Below are 9,466 nucleotides of genomic sequence, written 5' to 3' on the forward strand. Positions count from 1 at the left end.
AATGTGTAATCTAATGCATCTTCAGCTGATCATATCTGATCTAAGGGCCATGAATTTTACCTGCATGGTATCCATGCCAACATGACCACTCTTTTCAAATTTGTAAGAATACAGAGCTCTATGACAGACAGAGACCTTGGCGATGTGTCTGTAAATAAAGAAAGCAAACACAGAGAAGGCTTTGTTAATTTCATAAGGGAAAATGATAGACTAACTTTTCATACGGCTGACCAGAATTACAGCAGGCCAGGTCTGTCAATCCTTCATACATGTCCTGTCTGACCAATTCAAACACAGTGCCATGCAAGTGGTTGCTCAGTAATATAATCCCCCAAATAATGTACAGCTGAATTAGTGTATTATTATCCTTACAGACGGATCAATAGAATAATTTGTACCACCCCACTGGGCACACACTGGTTGAATCAACGTTGTTGACGTGTAACCCACGTGGAATAGATGTTGAATTGACGTCTGTGCCCAGTGGGACTGCTCTTTATTTACAGCGAGCATAGTGCAGGACATGAGATAGTGATTATTTCTTGTTTCTTTCATTCTGTTTTGAGTGTCTCTATAACCACATAAGATTTCCTATAAAGCTCCCACATTGGCAAAATTGAATCTCACCTGAATGCATGATTTCTTTCTATTCTGTACTGTATATAAAGCAACGCGAATCTGTGGAAGGCAAGGCACTGGTTGCAGGCAGCTGGTTCCCCCAACAATACTAACAGGCACATACCTAACACAAATCACATCATGAGCATGCATTATTGTGTTACTGTAATGGTCATGTGTTCCATCTGGCCTGTCAAGTTAGGCCCAGACAAATACATTAGCAACAGGAGCAGAGCAACCAAACAGAACACAGAGTTCCAAACCAACCACACTCCAGACTAGATCCCTCCCTCCCAGAGCATTAACATTTTAGAGAGCCCATCTGTAGCTAAAGGTTAATGTCCACGCTATTAGAGAAGCACACGCCTGTCCTTGTTGTTTTAATTCACTTATAAAGAGGCCCTTATAGAGGGGAGATTTATGCCTAACACACAATTACACTAATCATTATGGAGGATACTTACCCAACTGATTTATCCTCTGCTGTTTTAAAATGGGTCATCCTGTCACAGAGTTTGTGATGGCCTACTGGGTGTGAATTCATAATTAGATTATTTTCTAACAAGGCTGAGGACAGTTCCTCAACTTTTGCCACGTTTCAGGCAGATCACTTTTCATAGGGTCACACCACATATTCACCTTGTATTTTTTAGGACACCATTATCAAAGGCAGGCAACTCACTTTACCTGTGAAGAATATGGTGCTAAGATTACTTTAAAGAGACATCCCTAGTGAATCATGCTCTAATTTAAAGGTGCTATGGACTGAAATGCCAGTTAAACAATAAAGGCACTCCATACCACTGCATTGCAGACAGCACATGCTTATCTTTGAGGATTCCTACCTATCACAGTATCATTTGTTAATTAGAGTAAGCAAAGAGACTCCCCAACATCAACCCTATGCTGAAAAACTGAAAATGGTGGTTAGATACCCCCTAGTGGAAAGATGCTGGAAGAGCAGCACATACTGCTATGAACAGATACAGTGGGGGGGAAAAGTATTTAGTCAGCCACCAATTGTGCAAGTTCTCCCACTTAAAAAGATGAGAGAGGCCTGTAATTTTCATCATAGGTACACTTCAACTATGACAGACAAAATGAGAAAAAAAATCCAGAAAATCACATTGTAGGATTTTTAATGAATTTATTTGCAAATTATGGTGGAAAATAAGTATTTGGTCAATAACAAAAGTTTCTCAATACTTTGTTATATACCCTTTGTTGGCAATGACAGAGGTCAAACGTTTTCTGTAAGTCTTCACAAGGTTTTCACACACTGTTGCTGGTATTTTGGCCCATTCCTCCATGCAGATCTCCTCTAGAGCAGTGATGTTTTGGGGCTGTTGCTGGGCAACACGGACTTTCAACTCCCTCCAAAGATTTTCTATGGGGTTGAGATCTGGAGACTGGCTAGGCCACTCCAGGACCTTGAAATGCTTCTTACGAAGCCACTCCTTCTTTGCCCGGGCGGTGTGTTTGGGATCATTGTCATGCTGAAAGACCCAGCCACGTTTCATCTTCAATGCCCTTGCTGATGGAAGGAGGTTTTCACTCAAAATCTCACGATACATGGCCCCATTCATTCTTTCCTTTACACGGATCAGTCGTCCTGGTCCCTTTGCAGAAAAACAGCCCCAAAGCATGATGTTTCCACCCCTATGCTTCACAGTAGGTATGGTGTTCTTTGGATGCAACTCAGAATTCTTTGTCCTCCAAACACGATGAGTTGAGTTTTTACCAAAAAGTTCTATTTTGGTTTCATCTGACCATATGACATTCTCCCAATCTTCTTCTGGATCATCCAAATGCTCTCTAGCAAACTTCAGACGGGCCTGGACATGTACTGGCACTGCAGGATTTGAGTCCGTGGCGGCGTAGTGTGTTACTAATGGTAGGCTTTGTTACTTTGGTCCCAGCTCTCTGCAGGTCATTCACTAGGTCCCCCCGTGTGGTTCTGGGATTTTTGCTCACCGTTCTTGTGATCATTTTGACCCCACGGGGTGAGATCTTGCGTGGAGCCCCAGAGCGAGGGAGATTATCAGTGGTCTTGTATGTCTTCCATTTCCTAATAATTGCTCCCACAGTTGATTTCTTCAAACCAAGCTGCTTACCTATTGCAGATTCAGTCTTCCCAGCCTGGTGCAGGTCTACAATTTTGTTTCTGGTGTCCTTTGACAGCTCTTTGGTCTTGGCCATAGTGGAGTTTGGAGTGTGACTGTTTGAGGTTGTGGACAGGTGTCTTTTATACTGATAACAAGTTCAAACAGGTGCCATTAATACAGGTAACGAGTGGAGGACAGAGGAGCCTCTTAAAGAAGAAGTTACAGGTCTGTGAGAGCCAGAAATCTTGCTTGTTTGTAGGTGACCAAATACTTATTTTCCACCATCATTTGAAAATAAATTCATTAAAAATCCTACAATGTGATTTTCTGGATTTTTTTTCTCATTTTGTCTGTCATAGTTGAAGTGTACCTATGATGAAAATTACAGGCCTCTCTCATCTTTTTAAGTGGGAGAACTTGCACAATTGGTGGCTGACTAAATACTTTTTTGCCCCACTGTATACCAAATGTTTACTGTATGATAGTGAATAGGCAGTCTGTGTTTGCGTTCCATCAAAGAGGCTCCTTAATTTCTCACCCAGATTTGTAGCCCTACATTTTTATATTACAAGTTGAATTAGGGTCACTTCCATTTCAACCCAGTCAATCAATTTGTAATTGGCCATCATTTTCTGTGAGTTTTGAAAGTTGAAATTAACAGAATTTTCAATCATTTTCTGATTTTCACATGAAATAGAACTGACCACAACTCTGCAACGAGACAAGGATCTCTGGTTTCGAGTATAGTAGCCTTCGCTCTACAAGCGGCTGTAAAATGAGTAAGATCTAAAGTTGTCCGTATGCTTGAGCTATAATTTGCCATTTTCCTTTTATCATTATAATTTGTTTTATATTGTTGTGTCTCAATGAACCACTACGCTATAAATAGGAGCTAAGGGCAATAGCCAGGTCACTGAGGAAAATGTCCGCTTGACGTCAAAACGTTAGTCACCTGTCGGCATCCTGTACAATGGATTAAAGTGAGCAATAAGAAATCAATCTCTGCCTTTTGTGTTGAGTGCTCCAACTCCTTTTTACCTCGAATTAGTCCTTTTGGAAGTTTTTCTTGGTAAGCCATTCTGGTGATTTTTGTCATTCCTTTGTTTGCTGAAATGTGAAGGCCCACCTGAACTCTTGTCCGTATGTTTGTTGATATCATGCTATAGCGAAGGTTTCTACTGATGGTACAATTAGAAACATAGCCATATTGATCCTGCAAGCTTTGATATAATGCATGCAAACATGAAGAAATGGCAGAAACATATACATAACTAAAACCATTCCCTTCTTGGAAATAAGCAAAGGTTTCACAGAACAGTTTTCACAAGATACATTTTAAACATCAATCCAAAAGTAAAGCCACAGAAACCCACCTGAGTATCCATAATACAAGAATCACACAAGCCTGAAAGTTATAGGACGTCATACATGTAAGATTATTTGAAAGAGTCCTATTTTAGAAAGGAAGGTTTGCAGTCCTTAGTCTCACTTCATTTGGATATAAAGGTCATGACTTCACGTGCATGAATTTCTTGGAAATAAATAGCTAAATTAATCTTCATCTTCATATTTCTGGAATATAGATTTTTTTAAAGACAGACATACACATGCCACTTTTACTCATCCTTATGGCATCTTATATCACTTGAATGCAGGGTACACTCATTTGCTACAAATATTTAATTCAACATGTCCCATCTTTCCATATAACATGCACAACAAAGATCAAGATTACAATAACCTAAAGTTTTGAATAAAACTTTAAAATGCAGCTCTGGATTGTACATATATTACACTGTCCATGTTGCCTATCCAACTAAATCTTAGGTTTCTCACAGGGTCAGTAGTCAACTATCTGTGTTTACAATGGTCACGGTCCATCCTACTTGTTAGCACAGTTATTACCTGGGATATCCATAAGGTTTTAAACCAATGAGAATGTTCATGTTACCGACCCTGTAACAGTTTCTCAAGAGGTCCAAAGAAACATAAACGACGCCAAAACAATAGTCAAGGTTGAGTGAGTACAAGAGAACACTACTCTTTTGTTCTATATTTATATGAAATAAAATAAATGTAATCCCAGCCCCCGTCCCCGCAGGAGGCCTTTTGCCTTTTGGTAGGCCGTCACTGTAAATAAGAATTTGTTCTTAACTGACTTGCCTAGTTAAATAAAGCTTAAATAAAAATAAATAAATCAAATACACCAGTACTGAAATGTAACCCTGTTGAACTCATGTCATGTCTCTGTCTCCTGATGAGGGCTTTGGCATGGCAGTCTGGCACTGGCATTAGCTTAACCACATCCTTTTGCAATAAAAGGTTGTAGCCATCATTAGAGCAGCCACACCAACTACAATGAGAACTGCCATGGCAATCTCCAGGCCAACAGACGCACCCCGGCCGTTCCCTTCGCCACCAGAAAGCGCTGTTCACAAAGGGGAGCGGGAGCAACATGATACAGTACATTACACCAACAGCCAATGGAAGAGCTTCTGAGCAGCTCTGACCTTCCTGTTAGAATGATGTTAACCACTTTAAAAGTGAAAGGTTTGCTGTCATATGATAGAGTTAATGTGATAAAGAAAAACATACCCTCTTCTTTGGAAGTAAGAGAGGCTGAAAAAGAGAGAAACAGAATTCATAAGATTATTCCAAATAAATTGGCATTACATGTGAGTATTGGAAATGGAAAACAATAGATATGCCTAGTGAACATGATGGTGAAATTATCTTTACATTAACAAATGTCTTTTAGGAAAGCTATGTGGTCCTAATATGGGCATATTGGTACATATAATATAACATATAGATACATAGAGAGTAGACATACAGCTCTCTGCCATGGTCTTGATGGGTCCTGAGGTGAAGAGAGCTTCATCTGAAATCCCATCCTGGCCGATGAGGGTTTCTGCAGCCCTCCTCCGCCTCCTGTTGAATTGCTATGTGGTGGGAGAGAAAGAAAGAGTACAGAAAAGTGAGTATCGTGCTGGTATAGGGACCATGCTATTCCTCAATAAATTGTTTATACAGTGAAACACCAGGTGTACAGTTATCTATACCTAACATATAGCAACAAACTGTATGCTGCAACCTGGACTCAAGGGTAGACGTAACATAGTATAATAAAATCTGGGACACTCAAATTAGTATGATAGGTTACGTTTGACATGTACGATACATGTATATATTATTTTGTGGATGTTCATCATCCATTTCATATGATATGCTACAAATTACTATTTGCATGATATGTTACAGAAATAGCACACTTTCGTTGCTAGACATTTGCATTATACTCCTACCTATCCACCCCGACCAACCACCCTCCTTTTATTTTTGCCTTAAATAACCTTCTGTCTCATGTAACCATACCAAATGTAACATATCACAATAATTTCAGTGTCCCGGTTTTTTGTTTACCATGTTACATCTAGTCTATGAGACCAGGCTGCAAATTTAGACAGCTCAAATGTGACTTCTGGAGGCAACCCACTAGTAAGGGTCACTTTCTAACTTTCTTTGTAACCTTTTTTATTTTATTTGAATTTGTAAAGCTGCCAACAACCAAAGCTGTGACATGTTATGGATGGATGGAGCATAACGTTGTGTGGTCAGATCAATGGTACTGTACCTTGAAGGTCCTGCAGGTGGTGCGATCACAGAGGCGGGTGATGCAGTGCAAGTAGTAGGTGGAGACGGTCTGGTTCTGCTGCCGGCTCAATGAAGCAGAAAGCAGGGAAGTAGAAAATGGCCTTATGGCTATCTCCATTCTCCAGCATGGTGGTCATCTGATCTATGGAGCACCTTTACAAAAAAGGTGAACCTCACGTCACAATTGCCCACACACAGGCAGGACAACACACCGATGGATACAGAAAGAGTATTAATGATTGATCTAAAAATTGTATTAATGTTATTTATAAGGCACCTTGGTGCCTAGACAAAGTGGCTACTCCTCCGTTTTGCATTGAGCTCACTAGATAAAGATGAACCTGGATGGAGATAGTTAAATTCTTTAGTGAGAAGGTACACTGTGTCTGAATGCAAAGGAGGCAAGACATTTAATCAAGCCCAGTCTTAAAATGATTGCTAATTTGATATGAACTTGGCTACTAACACTTTTTCCAAATTTGATTGAAGAGTGTTTAAAAAAAAAAAATTGTCTAACAATACAAAGAGATTAAAGAATGTTAAGATGGACACGTAGTATCGGTCCAGAAGCACATGGTATCTGTAGAGAAAGAGTGAGGTCATCAGAACAGAGTCAAACACTTCAGATCACAAGTAGAACCCTCTATACACATTATTTAACAGTTTCAGTTTGGAACAGAACTGATAGTAATTATTACTAAGGCTAAGAGGGAACACAACGAGAAGGTTCTTACTAGGAAGTCAGGTTGGCAGCTAAAACCTGAACGTAGACGTTAGTCCTCAGCTCAATACCCAGAGGAGGGATAACCAGGGGTGTGGTATAGTTTGCATCCTGGTGAAGGAAGAAAGGAAGATGGCACCATTATAAAAGCGCACTTACATAAGATCAGACAGGTTTACACATGTTGGAATGGGATTACAGTTATTTTATAAGGTGGCAGCACATTGGAAAATTGGCACTTTGCCATGTCGAAGCTGAGTGTATTTGAATGGGGGTGTTATGTAGGTGGTGGTTGTGTTATCCTACCCTGAACAGGGCCATGCTCAAAGCACTGATGAAGCTACCATTGTTGTCCTTCACAGCAATGGAGGAGGCCGACCTGAAGATGGGTTCCAGTGTAGCTGACTGATTACTACAGCAGGACCCAGGATAACACACACTCCCCACAGAAACATCAACTGCTTTGAACTGTGTTTGAACTGTGCAATATCATACTGCAAACAAAACTGTTTGGGCTCCCAATTTCAATTGCTGAGCAGTGTCTGATTTTCAAATGTAAGCGATATATGCAGTGAATCTTTTCACTTACATGTCCACCTGGGTGTTGTTGACGAGGTATGTTGACTATATGGCTTTGAAGGTTGCTGTGTGCAATAGTGTGTACAAGCAAAACAGAAAATCAGATCTCTTATTCCCTTGAAGTTTATTTTAGACTGAAAGCCATCACCTGTTCTTCAACTCAGCTACTTTAGTCTAAATGGACTTTCAATTTAGTGTTACTTTCTAGCTCATGATAAGGTACGTTTCAAAAGTTTTAAAAGATTCACAGGGGTCAAAACCTCTCAGAGAAACATACATTCTTTGCTCCCCCATTCCTCTCAGTCAAGGTTAGTGGTGCTGCGAGTGTTCCCTCTAACACAGGGCTGCCCAACCCTCTTCCTGGAGATCTACTGTCCTGTAGGTTTTCAGTCCAACCCTAATTTAGCATATCTGATTCAGCTAGTTAAGGTCTTGTTGAGCAGCTAATTAGTAGAATCAGGTGTGTTATATCAGGGTTGGACTGAAAACCCACAGGATGGTAGATCTCCAGGAATAAGGTTGGGCAGGCCTGCTCTAACACAACACTCCTCCAGGGCAGAAGGAGAGCATACAGAAACATTCTCCTATTAATAATCAAGAAGACACTCCCACATGCGTCCCCTTGGCGAACGGGAAAGCTGAATCTCAGGACAGGAGGATTCACTCTGGTGTCCAGAGTTCCCTTCCAGACTGTGTTATCCATGATGTGGTTCAGGATCAACAGACCCTCATTGCATTCAGTGTAGATGGCAGGGCAGATTTGAGTAGCAAGGTCAATGGAGGAGGTCCCACAGACCACAGAGATGGCTGTGTATTCTGATAGATGCAGGAAGACACTGAATGAGATTGAAGATATTCAAATGATTTCTGAGCCAATACATACAGATAAACCACTGTAGTTTAAGTGTCCCTGCTCTGAAGCAATCTAGCTGTTTTAGACATTATTCAAATAACAACTTAACAAGACTCTAACCCTAACCGTCTCAAATCCTTTTATCATAAACACTGTCTTATATGAAGCTGAGATGGTGAGGCTTAGCTACAGTAAACAAGAGTTGAAATGGAGAGTCAATATAGTTACTATGCCTGGTAGTTACAAAACCCACATTCAGCAGGGGTGAGGGCTTGATCATGTCCCACAATATCAGAATGAGGAAACTGGATAAAGCCATCTCACCAATCTGTCTCGCTGAAGATCTGCAGCAAAACACACAGATTTCAATGTCAAGTATAACATTTAAAAATCTAAACCAAGGTGTAAAATACAGTTTCAAGACTAGCATAAAATACTATGGGATGACTCCTTATTCCTAGATGTGTGCAATCTGTAGTACCTTGTCTTTTCTAATAGCTTTAGTCTCTTATCTGAATAATGATTGTTTACTGTCGACACAGTAAAGTGTTTTCATCCACTTTTAAGGGAGGGAGCTTCAGCACTATAGTATATTGTCATTAAAATGAGATAATGTCACGATCGTCGTATTGTGGAAGAGAGGAGGACCAAGGCGCAGCGTGATAACAATACATCTTCTTTTATTGAAGACGAAAACGAAACGAAGAACACTATACAAACTATACAAAACAATAAAACGGTGACCGTGAAGCTATTGAACAAATAGTGCTGACACTAAACACTAAACATAGACAATCACCCACGAACTACCTAATGAATATGGCTGCCTAAATATGGTTCCCAATCAGAGACAACGATAGAAAGCTGTCTCTAATTGAGAACCAATCTAGGCAACCATAGACATACATACACCTAGACTAAACACTTTAACCAACT

General features: G+C 40.2%; 1 pseudogene; it reads right to left on the reverse strand.

Moving 5' to 3' along the window:
- Positions 1–5,076: 5,076 nt before the first annotated feature.
- On the reverse strand, positions 5,077–8,810 carry LOC120018525 (annotated as a pseudogene).
- Positions 8,811–9,466: the final 656 nt, after the last annotated feature.

Source organism: Salvelinus namaycush, chromosome 23, assembly GCF_016432855.1.
Source record: "Salvelinus namaycush isolate Seneca chromosome 23, SaNama_1.0, whole genome shotgun sequence".
In the NCBI taxonomy this organism is placed as follows: Eukaryota; Metazoa; Chordata; class Actinopteri; order Salmoniformes; family Salmonidae; genus Salvelinus; species Salvelinus namaycush.